Raw genomic sequence first — 19,174 nt, forward strand, 5'->3', positions numbered from 1 at the left:
TTTAATGCTGGCTCATCTACTTAAAATAAATACTGTATTATTCAAACTTCACAGTTTACGAGTATTGTGTAAGAGTTGGCTAGATGGCAACTTCGCAAGGAGTACATAGAAGCGCTAACGGTTAGTTTTTTTTATAGAATCAAACAGTACATAGATAAAATGAGTCGTAAATAGTTTACAAGATTTGAAAAATAATTACAAGGATCAGTACCAAGTACATGTTTATAACATTGTATCAGGCGGGGTTAGCACATGCTAGGGGATGATCTAAGGTAAAGATAAACAGTGAATATATTTTTTTTAAATGTATAGTGTTTGTTTATGTAAACGTGTATCTGTATGTATAAATTGCGTTAAGACGAGACAATGGCCTAAAATAAAGTCATAATTTTAACGACGTAAGTGAAGAATCAATACATGAAAATGTATGCTTTATTGACCCGGTCCCTGGGAAGAAAGGTTCGATCATCAGTAAAACCAAAAAAAAAAGTTTAATAAGACGTTTTAAAAGTTTACAGCAGTTAAGATCCAGTCCCTGGGGAGAAATATTAATCACTTAGTCAAAAAAACTTTTTTTGGTTGATTTTTTTTTAATGTTCATTTTGTTTGCAAATAATACAAATTCAGATTTATGAAGACACGAGCCAATGACATTTATTATTGGCAATCTAATTATGTTCTAAGTGGGCTCTTAGCTGTTACTGTTATCATTGCTGTCAAACAATCTTCAATATCATATTTGTGTGAGCTCGGTTTCTGGAAAATAACCAATATAAAAACTAAGAAGCGCGAAAGTATCAGTTTGGACCAGAAATCGAGAACAGCTATATCAAATATTAGACCTAATATCAGTAATATCGCTGAAATGTGCAAAAGACGACTTGCTCACGTATCGATCACATGGTGCTTTAGCTTCCTAACTCCTTTTTACAGATATTTTATATTTCTAAACATTCAGAACTAATTCATTTAAATTACTATTTTTGAAGTATCTTCTCAAAACGTTATCTTTGATTTCGTGCTTACAAACTTATTATTATGGTCAAAAGTGCTCCCAGACTTCAAACAGGTTACGAACCACTGGCGTAAGGAGTGCGTGATTTTGTTACTGCCGGGAGCCAAGCGGATCTGCCATTTTTTACTACCGAATGTCAACTACCAACTGTCTGTAATAATAATAAAATTTGCATGATTTGTATAGCGAAGTTTTTGTGCAAAATCACCTCAAGGGCGCTGTACAAATATATAATACATTTCTACAATGATCTATGCTATCACTAACTATAGACTTGTCAAACTATTGTCAGTTTATTGTAGGTCACGTGAGATAAACACTGTTTATTAGAAAAAATTTAACGACCTCACTGGAAAATTGGACTTTCCGGTATTTATTTTAATAATATATATTTATGCTCTTTAATTAATGAGCGTGCTTAGGTTAGGTACAATTTGTCAGACTTTATTTTCCTAAATGTGATTCGTTCCTCGGTATAAGACAGATTTCGAATAATGTAAATCCAATAAGGAAAGTGTGATTAGAATGTATTATAAGCAATACATTCAATTCAAGAATACTACTCTCAGGAATGGTATATTTCATTTAATGGTATGACAATTTAAAAAAGTTTTTAGTTTTGACCAGAATTCTTTTGGACTTGTTATGGATCTTAGTTCTGTAAAAAGTTTACCCCAAGCCTTTGGCCCAGATGCTCCAAAAGCGTGATCACCAAATTTAGTATTTGGCTTGCGCTTAGGTTCCATTAGTCTGATGATGTTGCTGATCTAAAAGTTGACTTCCTCAGACCAGTGTTTTGCGGGACGCCTAGTTCAGAGATGTATGATGAGGCCATTTTATTGATGGATTTAAACACCATCCAGCACAATTTGTACTGGATTCTTTCAGGGCACTTGAGCCAGTGAAGCTTACGAAGGTTTTCTGAAATGTACGAATGTTGAGATCCCGGATATGAGCCGTGCTGCTGCATTAAACACTGATTGAAGTTTGTCAATTAGATATTTTGGAAGGCTAGCATAAATGCCGTTACAGCAATCGATACTTGAGACTACGTCATAGTTGATAAGTAGTTTTTTCGCCTCTGTAGGAAGGTAATGGGGTAACGATAATCAACATTAATTATTCTCTCCAACCAACTTGACCAAAAAATTACTGTAATATTTTGTAGAATTACGTAATCTTTGTTATTATGTTATACAAATAGTAGGCTCGTTTTGGATCTTAAATATTTTAAAGTTTTATGACGTTATGAGTCTCCTTCTTTAAAATAAACCTAAACAAATAACAACGTTCTGATAAGAAGTCTGTTCACTCAAAAATAAATGATTCGACAGTATGAAATCTTGACGGTGAATGTCATTTTATATTGTTATCGGAAATAATAAAGTCTGGTAGATGTGATGGACGTATGTCCGCACTTCTGGTGATACACATATACCGCGATGCACTTAGTCATCAAAACACCTTGGCGAAAAGTCGAAGCCTTTGCAGAATATTTAATTAGTTGTTCGAGTCGCACGGTGGCCAATGGCCATGGCATGCTCGGGTAATTTGAGTGCTGGGAGTTGAGTGTGGAACGTGTCGGCCGACGTGCACTGGAACAGAGCGAGGTATCTCACCCGCTGTTGAGGCTGATAGGTCGGGAATCCCCGAGCATCCATCAAACCGGAATAACCACCTCAATAGCTTGACAATTGATTGATACCTCTGTTCGTAAGAGATTGCATATTTAGCAAGAGGCGGAGGCAGTGGTGGTGGTGGTGGTGGTGGTGGCATTAAGCCGGAGTGGAGGTAGACACGACTGCAGCACAGCCACACAACAAGTCCTTCTTGTCATCAGTGGCCCTGCCGACAGTGACAGTGCGCTGTTCTCAGTGCTTAGTGCTCAGTGTTCGGTAAAGCACAGTGAAAAGTGCTTCCGCGTGCCTGATTCAACTTATAACAATACTTTTACTTTTAATTTGTACATTACGATACTGTAACGAGTCACGTGACAGGTGTTTCCCAGGGCCCGGTTCCCAGTGACGGACAGTGACTCGGGTCTAGTGCGTGCCGTGGGTGTCACCCAAAGGGTTGCAGTAAGTTTGTTTTTGTTTCGTAGACATCTTTCATTTGCATTACATCCCTAAAAGTATGAAATTTTGATAGCGCTTCTTAAGAATCCTGTAACATTATGAAATTTTCGTTATGATAAAAATTTATTTAAAATATATTTAGTCTAAAATCAGCACAATGCAGCTGATTTATTTCATTGCAGAAATTCTGAGACCAACTACGAAATGTATTCCTTTTTGCCCCGAATACTAATGGAGGTAAACAAGTCAGTGGACATCTTCAATTTATCTTTAAACAAATATAAAATGTTGTTGATGAAGCAATTCAGTTATGTACAATAAATAATGTGTATTTCTTAATATTCATGTGTAAAAGTCCCGAAAAAGTAAGCTAATTAATAAATAAAATTAAATGTCGATTAAATGGTAATTATTTATTACAATTCATTGTTTTTATCAGGCACCCAAACTAAATCAAAGCGACAGTACAATATAATAAATGTACCTACATGGCATGAGATAGAACAATTTATTTCTCCAAACATCATTTCATATTAGCATCTCATTTTATTTTATTTATTGTTTGTTAGAAACATTTAACAGAGTGATTTAACAAATAATTCATACTGATAGAAGCAAATTAAAAGTAAGGCCAACAACACATTTCCAAAAGGTTCTTGTCATGCGTCGAGTATTGGATATAAAATAAAAATGATTAAATGCATCAGCATAAAGTAGGGAAGAAAATAATAATAACAGTGAGAAGTTCAAAATTGAGGACAGTAATATTTATTTTATTTTCAAGTAAACTAAACACGGGGTTTGTTTGAATTTCATAAGTGTAAATAATATATCAATAATAAAATTTTAGTTATACACGCGGAGTATATATAAGGTTAAAAATGATTCTATTGCTGTTGAAAGTTTCTATTTTAAATGTTTTATAATTTCTTTGTGATCTGGTTAAAATTCATTTATTTCATTGATATTTAATTTAGAAATTAATTCTGATTCAATTTTATTGTTTTACTTATCTAATTAGTATAAAATAAAGTCGTTATCCGCGTCTGAAAGCATTGAAAAGTCGATTCGCAACCTCAAAACTAGCAGCTAGTTGTATATATAAGCTGGACGATCTGTTATTTTACGTCAGACCTATGAGATTGAAGTATTTAAATCATTCATTGCTTGTATTTATAATTTTATTGTTCTGGTTTTATAGTACATTGTCTTCTTAGTGAAGGCACTATTATTGGTTCACTGAATTGCAGCGTCACCAGCACAATAGTCATAATAGAAATATGTTGTCCACTAAATAACATGTTGTGGGACTGAAAAGAGAGAAAGGAATAGGTGCCAGACCTATATATTCTATTTAATAGACACATCTTATGATATTGGCACTGAATTTATGTTAACATTCTAAGTTGACTCGTTTGAAATTCAAACTCTAATCATGATACTGCCTATCGGACTTCGACGGAAGCATTTTTATTGGGAAGTTCGGATATATTTTTTTAGAAAAACATCTCCGATTATCCACATTATAACAATGTTTGATAACTTTCGGGATAAAATTGCTTTAATACCATTGAAGAAAAATGAACCTGTTATTTATATTGCGACAGGGCTAATGTAAGTTAATCAAACTTAGCCTAATGAAATCCAATCATAGTCAATTCTTATTTATAGAACTTTTAAATGATGAACCTTATTTTTTATTAAGTCAAATTATTTGCTATTATTGATGGATTCCGTAAGACTTTCGACTAGCAATCCAGATGTCACGAGTTCAAATCCCGGCGTCAGCAGCTAAATTTTATTTTAATATTTATTAAAGGTAAAAATATGTTTAGACTAATAATTTGTTATCGTTTATGCTTTGCAAAAAATCTTCTGTTGTAAATATTTGTTAACCTTTCATAAATAATAATCATATTTGACAAGTCAAAATATTTCACCCTTAAATGAAGATATAATATATATCGACGCCACCTAGTGAGAAATCAAGTATTTTTCAATAGCTTTCCTACAAACATTAAGTTGGTTGTTTTCAGGTGAAAAAAAATACAAAAAACAGTAATTGTTGAATGAAATACTAGTATGTTTTGAATTATTTGGCGGTTAAAAATATGCCGACTTAACACAGTGGTTCCGTGCACCTGACTGGCAATCGAAAGGTACAGGATCAATTCCCGTCGGCGGCATTTATATTTTTTCTCGAAAGATTGTCAATTTATGTTTCGGTTTCTGGCTAAAAATTGGTGCTTATAATAATTATTAAATTTTATTTGATTAATTTGTTATATTTTACAATTAAATCATATCAATAATATACGCTACATTTGCGGCAACTTCAAGAGTGGAAGATACCCCCTGTGCAAGACAACAATTCAGAATTCAAAATTTTCTTGAAATGCCTTTAGCCATGTTTAGTGAACTGATCTGAATAGCCAGGTACTTCCTCACCTCCTCTTCCCCATCTCCTTCCTATCCTCTCTACCTTCAGCCTCACAACATACCTCAATTGGGGATGTCATAGTCTTCTTACTTTTGTGATTCTTCTGTGGTATTCACATAAAAATAAAAATAAAATTAATAAATATGGGTGCTGCCATACACAATTTTTCATTAAAAAATCTATGTTTTATAACTAGTAGGTTGTTAGTTATTTTAAATCGACATAAATATATTTATTATTATAAAATATTTCTGTTATGTTTAGTATTCAGCATTATTGACGAAACCGGTTTTTATAATACGATATCGTGATATTATAAATTTGAAGGTTTACTTGTTTGCTCTTTTGAAATACGTGTTTCCACGATGAACGTTTGTAGAAAAACACATCGATTACCTACCAATTCTTTTTTATTCGCTCTTTGATCTCCAACATAGCACCATCTCTACCTGACCAAAAACTTTATGCAAATGTTATTTATCCACTAGGCACCTACGAAATTCAAGGTCGACGGTCAAGGGGTGTTTAAGATGTGAAAAATAATTACTATACTAATTTTGTATAGTAAATAATAAAATATGTTTAGTTTATTATTTATGTTTAGCGTGATATAAATATAAGTGTGCACAAATTTTAAAGAAAATATGCACTAACTAACTATCATACGCCGTTTTCCCACAAGAGGATGGACGAACCGCCAAACAACTCGGTCTTGGCATATACTACTTGACTCATTCATATTCATACATCGTCTCATACATACTCTTCTATTAGGCCCGACTCAAGTATCTGATTCACTTGATCGGCACGATGTCTTCCTCGGGTGTCCCCGACAACTGCTACCATTCGCATTTGCGTCATATATTTTCATTACACTTCTTTTTTCGGTCATTCGCTCTACGTGCACAAACCATCTAAGCGTCCCTTTCTTAATTTTTCTCATTACACTACATCAGCCTTGCACTCTTTGCGGATCTCCACATTCCTCACACTATCATACATGGTTTTACCACACATACGCCTCAGAGATCTCATTTCAACAGCATTTAGTCTACATTCATCTTTTCTCTGCCAGTTCTATGCCTCATTTTCATACATCAGGGTAGGTACAAGCTCTCCATTGTGGACTGCTAGATACGCTTCTTTGGATATTTTTTTGCGAGCGCCAACTGCGTTCAGTCCTCTATTAATGGAATTACCTGCATTTAGGTAAGTTTTTAGATTCTCACGGCCAAAAGCATTTTTGTTGTTTGTTTTTGGGGTGTTATGCCGTGTTGCGCTAACTCCTTCTTTAGCCGACGTTTCGGACAGCGTTGCAGTGTCCATCATCAGGGCAGATCCGGTAGATCCGAAGATGTGGAACATCTTCAATCGTTTTCAAAAAAATTCAAAAAAAAAAATTCATCGTTTCTAATGACTTTATATCACTTTTTAAAAGTGTGTTGAATTGTCACTGTGTTGAGTTATCATGGAACCATTTTACACACAATCTATAATATTTAATATTTATAGATAATTATTTCGACTGCAAACTTTGAAACACCTATTTTTTTAATAATTTCAAACGAAACAGAATTAGCGGATACAGAATAACGCAGTTTTATAGGTCTTGTCTTCAAAACAAGTTTAAATGCGACTAATAAAATGTTAAACTTATTATGTAAAAATAATAACAATTATGGCTGGAATTATTTAGATGTTGAAAGACTCTTTCTATAAATTCTTTATAAACTTTTATGTTTCACTTAAGGCGAATGCAAAAAAACACGAGTTTTTGTTTTAAACATTAGATCGCTTAGAAATATTTCAGATGTTTAATTAAATACTGTGGGTAGAATACATCTTTTTATAAGCACAGGAAAAAATAATGTTTCAGTCCCTTAAAAACTGCTTTAATGTTTATAATCTCCCCTATTTACGAACCCATTTTTGGTTATGCTTTTATTGTATGAGATGGAAAATTAAGATCTTTAAACGGTCGTAAACCTTTTAAATATTTGTGTCTGAACTTCGCTTAGTAAAATTTTTTTAAAACACTTTTTGGCGATTTTTTTTCTTGCAAATACTTTATTGTTAGCGGCCCGATTCCAAATATTACGCGACGTGGTGCATTACCTCAACTACAATGATTCATGCATTTACATACTATAATGACATTACAATTCGTTTGATAAATTGTTTGTTGATTTTTTTTACTTTCAATCATGACTTTTGCATAGGTACTCGTAAATTCATGTAATTTGTATTTTAGCTCAGATATTTTACACATTTTCCACATTTTCCACATTTCACTCATTATTATTTTACCACTTTTGAAATTCTATGATTCTGTTCTGATACCAAAAAACCCTTTTTTATGAAATCATGCAATATCAATAAATTAACAAAATATCATCTCTTCGTTCTTTACGGACGATCGTGACATAATATTAAAAAATGAAACTGATGATTTTTTATATTAGCTCCACACAGGAGGCCCGGAGGAAAAAATCTCTCAAGGCCTATGACATCTTTGGGATGCTGTGTGAGGGTATTTTAAGGAAAGGAAGGAGAGAAAGTTCTGGAAGGAAAAAAGTATAGGGCCGAGTAGAAATCTGGGAGTCAATGGATTCAGGAGTGACGGACGTATGAATCCATCCCTTCGACTGCGGTGCAAAGTGATTGGTCGAGAGAGAGTCCGGCTGGAGAGGTCAAAAGGTCTCGACCTATGGCATGAATATTGGCTATCCAATAAATTGTTCCCGGAGCGACGGTACCCGTACGTGCCTCCAAAATTGCAATTGTACTTACATAATGTGTTATGTACTTAATTGAAAGATCTAGTGGGGACTTTCGCGTCATCTTGTAAGACATATTGCTAGGTTACAAGGAGTAAAGCATAAACATTAAAATTCATAGACTAGCCTTAAAATGAAATGTAGGTATTATTTCGACGAGCTGGGGTCAAACCACGTGACCATATTTTTTGGCAGCAGGCAAAAAGATTAAACTATTACATTAGCCATATATTGACCAAAAACGAGCGCACATTGAACTAACATGCGCAGAAAAATAAAGTTTCCTAAAGTAAGGTAAAGGTATGCAACGCTGTCCATTGTGGAACTTTTCTGCGCAGGATCTGAATGTTCGTTCTTAAACGAATCGCCTGGCAAAACGACGCTAAAAGCTAAAGCCCGGACTTTAGTTTACCCGATTTGGGATATCAAGTTAAGTTTTTTACTCAGCCAGCAATTTTCGCACCGTCGTAAAAAGGACTAGTAGGACATATTTTATGTTTAAGGACCGAGGATTTTTGGCGATATTACAATGCGAGTTGCCTGTATTATACTGTCAGATTCATTTATTAATAAATCACCGAAGTGGGACAGTCACTCTTCTGGCTCCGCATTAATTTGAATATCTACGGAGTAGTACAGATTTAAAAAAAATAATAATCTATAGAAACAAATTTTCTCAGTTTTCATCTGGGAAAGTCAAGTTACAAGTTACCCATGATTTTTCACGGCTAAAACTAGTATTACTTTAAAAGGAGGCATGTGATTATTAAAATCAAAAGTAGCAATAATAACCAAAATTATGTATGTGTTATTATTGACGTACGACATTACACTCTATAATTGTTATCGCATTAAGCTCTATGATTATCTATGATACATGTTTTAATATATTTCTTTTTTTAACAAAGTTGAGAATTTCGCACCCACTTTTATAAGTTATAACATGATGAATCATGACAACGCAAAACGTTATTTAAAAAAATATATATTATGGTTTTGTGCAATGAGATAAATATAGTTCAGATTTATTTCGAATACAATGTTCTCTTTTTTAATTTTGTTTGTAAAGACTGGAGAAAGTGGGGATTTGTTACGGTTTTGAAAGGACTGGAGGAAAAGTTTTTTTTATATTTCACCAATCATTTTTTCACCACACTAAATTACTTTAAAAAATAAATGTAATCAAATACTTAGGTGTGATACTGGATTCAAAATTAATATTCCCAATAAATTTTGAATATGTGCTAAAGTTGTTATCAAATAGTACATGAACTGAGAAAATTAAAAATAAAGTATTCAGAAATAATACAAAGAAAATTTTTAAAATATTGCAAACAATTGTAAAATTCGCTCCACATTTAGTTTGCTACTCTACAATATTATAATTAGCCAATGAAGGAACTTAAACAAACTAGACAAGATTCACAACAGAGCTACGAAATGTATGCTTAGGAAAGGCAAATAAGTAAAAATTAATCAAATGGGAGAGGAGTTAATTTGGATTCCAATAAAAAAAAGACTGCCAGTTTTAATTTTTATCTATAAAATTATAAATAACCAATTGCAAAAATACTTTAATTGTGAAATTCTTCTTAGTAAAAATATACAAATTATGAGACCAGAAATTTAAATAGAATTAATTTGCCGCATATGAGAAAAACAGAGTTACAGACTAAAAATGTATTATATAATGCCTGAATGTCTGAAGAATGATGAAAGTATGATTAAAATTTTAAAAAAAAATTGTTTAGCTTACCTTAAAATATTAGTTTGTATACGAAAATGTAATACATATAAACTTACTCATTAAAAGTGGTGTAAACAAAATATTTAATTTATATATATTTCAATATGACACCATAAAGTAATTTTACTATCACTGGAGAAGTAACTTTTAATATTAAATAAATAATAATAAACATGGGGTTAATAATGGTATAAGAATGTTTTGAATTCATACAACAGCATTAAAATCACCAAATGAGCCGAATGTATACCTATAACAGACCACGCTATGAATGCGCAATATTCATTCATTGATACTGTCTAATGAAGATGAGATTAACTACCATCTTTAACAGACATCAAAACAAAGTATTGGAATAACAGCTTATCAGCATGAGTGTGACTTTGTTTAATAATTTCTTATCGTATCATCTTGAGATACTCATCTAATCATTTTAGATATTTTTATTCAACAATAGCATGACGAAATATCAAATGTATCGTATTAAATTCCTGATCGAAGATATAATTATTCCATTTCTGTAAAAGCGTTAAACATTCCTAAGCAAATAATTGATACAAACAAACAAACTTTTTGTTTTTTGCTTTACAATTCACCCTTACGATAGTGAAATTTTTTCCTAGATCATTTAACGGGAAATTTAATGGTTACTATTGAAGAGATTTATTTATGTAACTACGTAGTAGATAAGCTTATCAATTGAGGATTATAAATTAATATAACATATGTTAACCCTCTACGGATGCAATTTAAGGAATTATTTTTTATCGAAATATTTGCACTTTTTCATAACTATTTGTTGTGCATTTGTTTGGTACTTGACTGAAGTTAGTTTCAACATTGGTAAATCACTCTATTCCTGACTACATATCTGGGGGTCATAAAACTTTTTTTTGATTTTATACACATAATTTTTACATTTTCGTTTATAAAATGTAGTGGTGCAACAAATATTATTGTTTAAGATTGTACACCCATGAGTTTGTATGCAGTACTAATTGTGGTATTTTAGTTGTAATGAATATGCAAATGTAGAATATTCACTGAGGGTAGGTACTAAGAAGGTACTACGTAGGTACTGACTAGGATCTGAATTGGTACTGAATAGGAGCTGAGTAGGTACTGAGTAAGTACTAAGTAGGTACTGGGTAGGTACTGAGTAGGTAGATACTGAGCAAGTACTTATTAGGTAGGTACTGAGCAGATACTAGTGGGTAGGTAATTAGTAGGTGTTGAGTAGGTACTGAGTAGTGAGGGAGTGAGCGGGTTCGGGGATCGTTGCGCGTACTCAGTACCTACAGCCTTCTGGAAGTGGGAGAGTGATTGCAGCGGTTATCAGGTAGTACTCGCCACTCGCCACCGACTACTTCGGGTGCCACCTGCACGCGGCCCGACACCTGTCACCTCAGTTTTCATCTCTCAGTGCTGCTCAGGTGGTCTGCGAGGCTCGCTGCTTAACGTTTGGTGCTCCAAAAACTAACCAAAAGGTGCTTCAGGAACAGTGATTTCACGTGGAGCGAGGAAGGCAAGTTTTTAACATAAATATTTCAAATACGAGTTGTTTTACCGCTGTGCCAGTTATCGAAAAGATTTTCAAAGAATATTTTCCATTTTTAATCATTATCATTCATTCCAGATAGTCATAATTTAAATATCTCTTCGTCTGTCTTGTGATGGGAGTCAGGTCGAAATGAACCAAAGTAATTTTTTTATATTAAAAATAATATAAAAATTATTCGTAGTTCCGAACAAATCAACACGAACATTCCAAACAATCAATATCATACATTTTGGCTATTGTACCAACAAGCAGCAGCACTATTCGAATTTCACTTTTGAATTCTTTAATGAATGATCGCAAATCTTGGAAGTGGAAATAAACTCGCTTCCCGCCATCCGATCGAGCTGAAACTCGGCAGATCGACTCGTTGTCGATGACAATGCATTCATTTTAAATGCGAAACCGCACAAGATTCCCAACCATCTAGAGGCACTGGGACTGTGGCATCCTCAATTTAGGTATGTTGTGAGGCCGAAGGTAGTAAAGACAGGAAAGAGATAGGAAAGAGGAATATGGTAAAAGTACCTGGCTATTCAACTCTGGACACCAAACACGGCCAAAGCCATTTCAAGCAACGTTTCGCTTCTGAATAGTGGACAAAAATTTAACTCGCGACCTCCAGTTTGCTAGTCCAGAGCGTTACCCTACTATTACCGATGATTATTTGGAAGTGATGCTCGCTTGCTTTAAGTACTGTAATTTCTTGTTTATGCCTAGGCTTTTATAAGCACTGAACGGCAATTCTCCATGATAATATACCGACCATGGATAATATAAGCATGGAAGCGCGGATATAACTTGTGATTTCAAAATGAGACCAAAGAGGATAAATAATAATGTTAACTAATCTAGGTTGCCTAGATTTTCAATAAAACACAAAAAATAAATTAATCTTAAAATCAAGTGACTATGTAATCCTTGACCAACTTTATTACCTTGAATAAGGCGATGAACCATGTCGTGTAACATTTAGTTGTAAAGAAAAAAAAAATTGCCAAAATGTGTGTTTGATTTCACTAATTAATTTTAAAATCATAAGTGAAAAGCTTCGTAAGTACGAGATTTTCAACGTTAAAGTATTTTTTATAAGCTTGATTATTTTTTACTGGGCTTGTAAAAACATATTTTATAAATTCTCGATTAATTCAAAGGCTTAATGTTAAATTAAAGTAAATTTTAGAGTAAATTTAATAAAAGTAAATTTAATTAAAGTAAATTCAATTAAAATAAATTTAATTAAAGTAAATTTAATTAAAGTACATTTAATTAGAGTTAATATAATTAAAGTAAATTTAGTATTAAATTAAAGCATCTAAAATATGTCTTCGCTAATCTTCCCAAGATGTCTTCCATGGATATGCTTGGTGTAACCCTAAGTGACCAGCTAAGGCGCGTATACTGTACAGGGCCCGCAGATACTTGCTGACACTGTACAAATCACAAGTGTACCCCACTGTTAACTTTGGCAGCCACCTCTGGTCTGTAGCGCCAAAATATCTGAGAAAACCTTTGACTCTGTGCAGAAACGGGTGGTTTGATAGATTCCCCCATCTTACTCGTAAAAAGCTGATTGCATTCATTGATCCCTTCGACACCGGATCATAAACGGTAAACATATGTACATGATTTATATTTATCACATGAGGGAGGGTCGCGTCTAAAATCTAATTTTATTTAAAAATTATTAATGGAATTATAGACAGCCCCGATTTATTGAGTCTAATCAACTTCAACATACCAACTATGTAGAAAAAATCGTCTAAAATTATGTTAAACAATAATATCTAGACCGAGTCATTTAGATATTCGCTTATACCTAAATTGCATGTAGTTGGTAATATTATCGCAAAAATTGTACATACGTTCAACTGGGTAAAATATGGTTACAATAAGTCTATATAATAACACATCTCATTTATAATTACAATTAAGGTTATCATAATACTTTTCTTCTGCGTGGGTTGTATATAATTGTGAAAGAAAATTTTACTATTAATTTCTGTACATATTATTTATTACATGTTTGTAAAAGCCCAAATGGGCGTATAAATAAATTTATAATTTAGACCACTTTTATTACATCAAATGCTTCATCTGGTCGGTATTTTGTGTGGGTAAAAACAACTAAATGACGTACGTTAATTAATTTCGTTTTTTTCCATCAGCAATTACTAGTCAATTTGTTACCAAAAGTTTATCTCAAGTGTGACAATCCAGTAATTCTTGTAGCTTGATGTGTCTGCGGAATGTACGCATCACCTGTATGATACAAATTAAAGGTCGCTTCGCTTCCTTCGATTCATTTAACTAGGATTTTATCAAATAAAGATTGAATCTATTAGAAAACAAACATTCTCTTTAATCTCATCCAAGAGTCATTAAGTATTAAGTGACGCGAAAGGTAATCATAATTGATAAGACACATTCTTGAAAATACTTGATAACATTGATGTACTTATCTTGATTGATTGAACAATAGAAATCACAAAATACTTTATTGCCTCTTATAGATTAATAATTAGGTCTTTAAATATAATTGTAAGACAATACGTCAAATCAATGTGCTTATTGTTAACCCCCTACAAACAGATATTCCAATCATTTTTAATTATTTACTTAATATGAATACCTACCCAAGCAGTAATTTGGTTTTTACCGAATTATTTCCGTATTAATCATTGTTCGTGACCGTGGTACAAACGTGACATAATCGTTGGGAATTCCATTAGAAGCACAGACACAAGATTGGACGAGCATTTCACTGAATAATTGGAGATCAATTAAATGAGCTATTATTTCATGTCATTGAACGGGTTTTTTTATCTTGTTCATTTATTAATCGCGTCTATTTAAACTTACATTATTGGTTTTTAAGTTCTGTAACGTTTATTATATCAAAATAGTAACCTATTTAATTTAATGGCCGTTAACAAGTGGTACTCTCGGCAGCCATCGATGACCGCTGTCTAGGATCATCCGACTGTCTAGTTTAGTGTGCAGTGTAAGTGCAGAAATATGCATTCCCGATGCATTTTGCATGGAGTATTGAACATCGATAACTTATATTTAGGATGAGTTATTTCGGAGAATTTGAACCATTCATCGAATTTCGTCGTTCATTTTCGTGTTCTGTGAAAGTAGGTACTATTCAAGTTCTGTTATAATATCATAATAGGCTAATTGCTTAACAGAACTGAAATAATAAAAGAACTTTAAAATTATTTTTGTAGCTGTTGTCTCTCTTCCACATTTGAATATTTAAAAAATATTCTCCGAATACCCTTGTGATGGTTACGGCCAATAATAATAATATCGTGTATCTGGAATTTCTTTTGAATAACATATTTTACACATGTTTGTATAGAAACATAATACATGTGTATATTATAAATGTACTATTTGTCGCTGTTTTGAGAAAACAAACATTTAAGTTTTGTACCGAATTAAAATATTTTATCAAATTTATTTGCATTTGATATATAAATAAAATATCATGAAGTGAGTTCATCAGGGAACAACTTTTTCGATTGTGTTCGTTAGAATTTTAATTACGATTTATCGGTTTTTAAGTTTATTTTAAAAATGGTATAAATTAGTATATTTTTCGACGCGTGCTTAACCACTAAGTGCTTTTTACCTGTCGGTTACTTGCTTCAAATTGACTACTTCAGATTCTTTTCAATGCACTATACATCTGCTGTAAAAAATTATATTCCACTCGAACTATGAAACAAATGCAAAAAACACTCAATAAATGTTATTTGAGGTTTACAAAAGTCAAAGACACGCGAAACGCCTGCAGCCAAAAACAATTAAGTTGAGTTAAAGTTTTAAAAAAGGTAAGATGCAAATACACGTCAATAGACATCATATAACTGTACCTGAGTACCATTTTGTCTTAACTCTAAAATAACTATTTCGCATTAGAGGTAAAATAAGAATTTTTTGTCTCTTTTTTCATAAAACTTAATTAAATCATTATTTTAGAAAAGTAAAATTCACACATTATGTACCCCAAATGTTCATCAATTTAAACAGATGATTATTTTTTTGAGAAACTTCATATTTTAGATATTAATGGATTTAGGTCTTTTTGGCTCTAACAATATTGTGCTACAGTATCTATCACTCGTCATTGCAATTTTGTCATCAAATACCTGTTTTTTATAAACATAATTAACTAAACAGATCACATTAAATCGTCAAATTCCTTGTGTACATTTAAAAAGAATGTTAAATTATTTCTGCCATCCGAGGATTTCCAACATATTCTTTCATCTTTGTCCTTTTAAATTGTGGCATAATATTTTGAATAAGTTTATTTTTTCATCCTTTTCTTTTTTAATATATTTTTTTCCCTTTTTCTTTCTTCTCTGTTTTTAAAAATAATAGTTTGTTACATTTTTATTGCAATTAAACATCATGGTCACCCTACATGTTTACAGCATTATATTGTAACTAGCAGTTAAAAACCCGCTCCGCGGGTTTTTGCTGCTAGGCCCTGCGGGCGGCACTTCTTCCACGGCACTGATATTAACTGTTATGGTACCTAATATAATTTGCTCATAGGAGACCTGCAGTGCTTAAATATGTGTTACAACCGTCAATGTCTATAAGTTGAATCAATATCGTATAGTTTGTCACAACAATTAAAGATAGTTATAACAAAGTTGACTGAAATAATAGATTATTACATATCGATTACTTGTACCCGTGTTTATGGATAAAAGGAGGGTAATTGTGCGATGAGATTAACAGTCGGTTTAATTAAAAGGTGTAAATTTTACTCCAACTGGTGGTAATTCTTTACCTAAAACTGTTACTGTATCTAATAAAGTTTAAAGTTAGAATATATATACACCTTCATCAGGAGAGTAAAAATCTATATATAAAGGTAGATTATTACAATATAGCGCCCCTGAGGTGATATCTCACAAAAGCGGCGCTATGCAAACTGCCCAATTAATAAATAAATATAATGTTTACATTTTATTATGTACGTATGCATTGATATACAATGGAAATAGATAAAATAATGTTATCCTATTAAACTTTATTTTATTAAAAAACAAATAACTTTTTTAACATCACTTTATTATATACAAACAATACATGTTTCATGAACGAAGTATACACCGAAGTCAAAAATTAAATATAGATTACAATTGGAAAAAAGAAGTGGAAGGAGGGGGGAGGGGTAAGAGTAGGCTGGGTTTATAAGAATTAGAAATTACAATATGAAAGACCAGTTAAGCGGGAAAATATTTAAAAGAGAGTTTATAAAAAAAAATCTTGTTAATTATATCTACTTTTATAAACATGTTCTCTTATTTCTAAAATTTCGAAATTATTTATTTGTGATGCTTTATATCCTTTGTGAAGTATTTTAAGACCTGAACAAAAAAATTGCATAAAACCATAAAACAATATATTCATAAGACAAATAACATTTAATAACGGTTATTCTAATAAATTGAAAGTTGAAATACTAAATAAAAAAATTAAACATATTCTCTTCAAACGGTATTTTTACCCTATTTCTTAAGATATAAATAAACAATCAGGATTAAAGCATCGCAAATAAATAATTTTTAAATTTTAGAAATTATAAAACATGTCAATATAAAATCAGATATAATTAATAAGCAAAAAAAATTATAAATAATAATGAAAAATGCCATTGCAAAGTTTAAATAAACTTCCAGAAGAAATCTTCTTATGAAACGCTTAATGGTCAAGTAATTTTGCATATTTAAATATTCGCGCCAGTTATTTGGTTAGTTTTTACACCGCCTGAGGTGCGCTCTGTGTCGGCCAGCTATTGCCGGCCATATTGAATGAACGCGTGCTTTTTTCGTCAAACGTCAAACGTAATCACGTAATTGTGGATAATTTTCACTGTAATTTAATTAATCCAATGGATTATAAACTTTCTAAAATATATTTTCTTCGATATTATCCAAAAATTATATAAGGAGAAACGATATTTTTGAAGAAATGTCGTATTACATGTGGCGATTCTTTTTCAGTATGAAATCGTGTCTTAATTTTTAAAGTCTTATTTTTTTTGTATCCAGTCGCCTGCAAACCGAAATGAACCTTACGGTTGCTTAAAATTGAGGGGCAGATTGGTATTTTTTGCCTGCAGACCCCCAATGCAGAATTTATCCGAATCACATAATATGAATTTGACCAATCAGAGGGCCTACATCGTCCAGACGCTGGGACAATAATACTATCAGATGCATAGGCTGAGAGGTACCATGTAGGTATCCAATTCGTTGAAACGTCAATGTAACAATATTGTTATCTTAATATTTGAAATTTTTTTAAACATTTGTACTATTTTAAATCTCTTATAATCGTTGTATTATTTTTTTTAATATTTTGTAAAATTATTAACCTCAACACAGGCTTGCCCTAGTGAGGTTAAAAATTCTAACTAAAAAAAGATAAAATGTAAAGAAACAATAAATAAATAAAATAAATAAAAATGAGATTGAATTTTAGTGTGAGCGGTATTTAAGTTGGATTTCTTCTATTCCTCAGCAACTCCACCACTAAGCAGTCATCTTGGTCAAATGTCGTTTTGTAAAATAGTTTGCCGTTATCGTCGCTCCTGCATCCATAAAGGCGATCCATTTTCCGCCTTTTTGTTGGCTCTCAAGTACAGATAAGGCAAATGGATAAAAAAATTCTCTAGTACAAAATTATTTGTTTTCTAATTAATCTAAAAATTAAAGAAAATTTAAATTCAACTCATTATTAAGTCAAATGCCAAATTTCAGGCAACTTTTTTTGCGAGTACGCCCACCGACATAGTGTTTCGAAATAAAATTCTCACTCTCCCCGAAGAACACTAAAACGGTTATAAATTATAATTTTAAACATAAATCCTATCAGACTGTCATTAAAGTGTGTTATTTATATTATTGTTACAAATTTTAAATATTTTAAGAGCGTTTTGGGTATTATTCGTGGGTTTAAAATGTCAGCAATTACTCCTAATTCTCGTACGTATTAGGACAAATCTTTAAGTTCGGTTGCCTTGTGACTTCAATCGTTTGGAGGGCAAATCAGACCAACCATAATTTATATAATACTAGCTGAGGTGTACCCGGCGTTACTCGACTTTTCTCTACTTTCAATAAATATAATATCCTTGTATTATTTATATAATCCTTCCGGTTTAAATTTTCCTGAATTCTCTAAATGAACGTGAAAACCCTATCAAACTATTGCATAGTTTATAAAAACTATGCGCACAAACGGACAGACGTGGAAAGTGATTTTGTTTTATACTATTTAGAGATATCAATGTATTGTTACCATTACGAATTTATTAAAAGTTTATCAGGAAACGGCCTGTAAAATTTTTTTTAGTTGATTATGATCTGGGATGTTACGGGATGTTTCAAAACGTTCCGGACTATTCCAACATTGTCGGATTCTCTCGAATGTTCTGGACTGTTGTAGAAATTTCAAAAGGGCAAAATATTCTAGCCCTTATATATTCAAAAGCACGCCCTTCAGGTAAACACAGGAACCTTCTTAATGGA

At 32.2% G+C, this 19,174-nt stretch overlaps 1 protein-coding gene across 2 annotated transcripts in view; it reads left to right on the forward strand.

The window, feature by feature from the left end:
* The first annotated feature begins 2,778 nt into the window (after positions 1–2,778).
* The window catches only part of LOC149423814 (proton-coupled amino acid transporter-like protein acs), a 43,619-nt gene continuing 27,223 nt past the window's right edge, over positions 2,779–19,174 (forward strand). The window contains exon 1 of one of the 2 annotated variants that reach the window (XM_089631824.1): positions 2,779–3,093. The gene's annotated coding sequence lies outside the window, so the exon portion shown is untranslated. Of the gene's footprint in view, positions 3,094–11,434; positions 11,580–19,174 lie in introns of those variants that run through there. The other variant, XM_089631825.1, reaches the window with a different exon arrangement.

The sequence above is a fragment of the Hesperophylax consimilis genome, chromosome 5 (assembly GCF_061612785.1).
Source record: "Hesperophylax consimilis isolate HC1 chromosome 5, BYU_Hcon_1.0, whole genome shotgun sequence".
Lineage (NCBI taxonomy): Eukaryota > Metazoa > Arthropoda > Insecta > Trichoptera > Limnephilidae > Hesperophylax > Hesperophylax consimilis.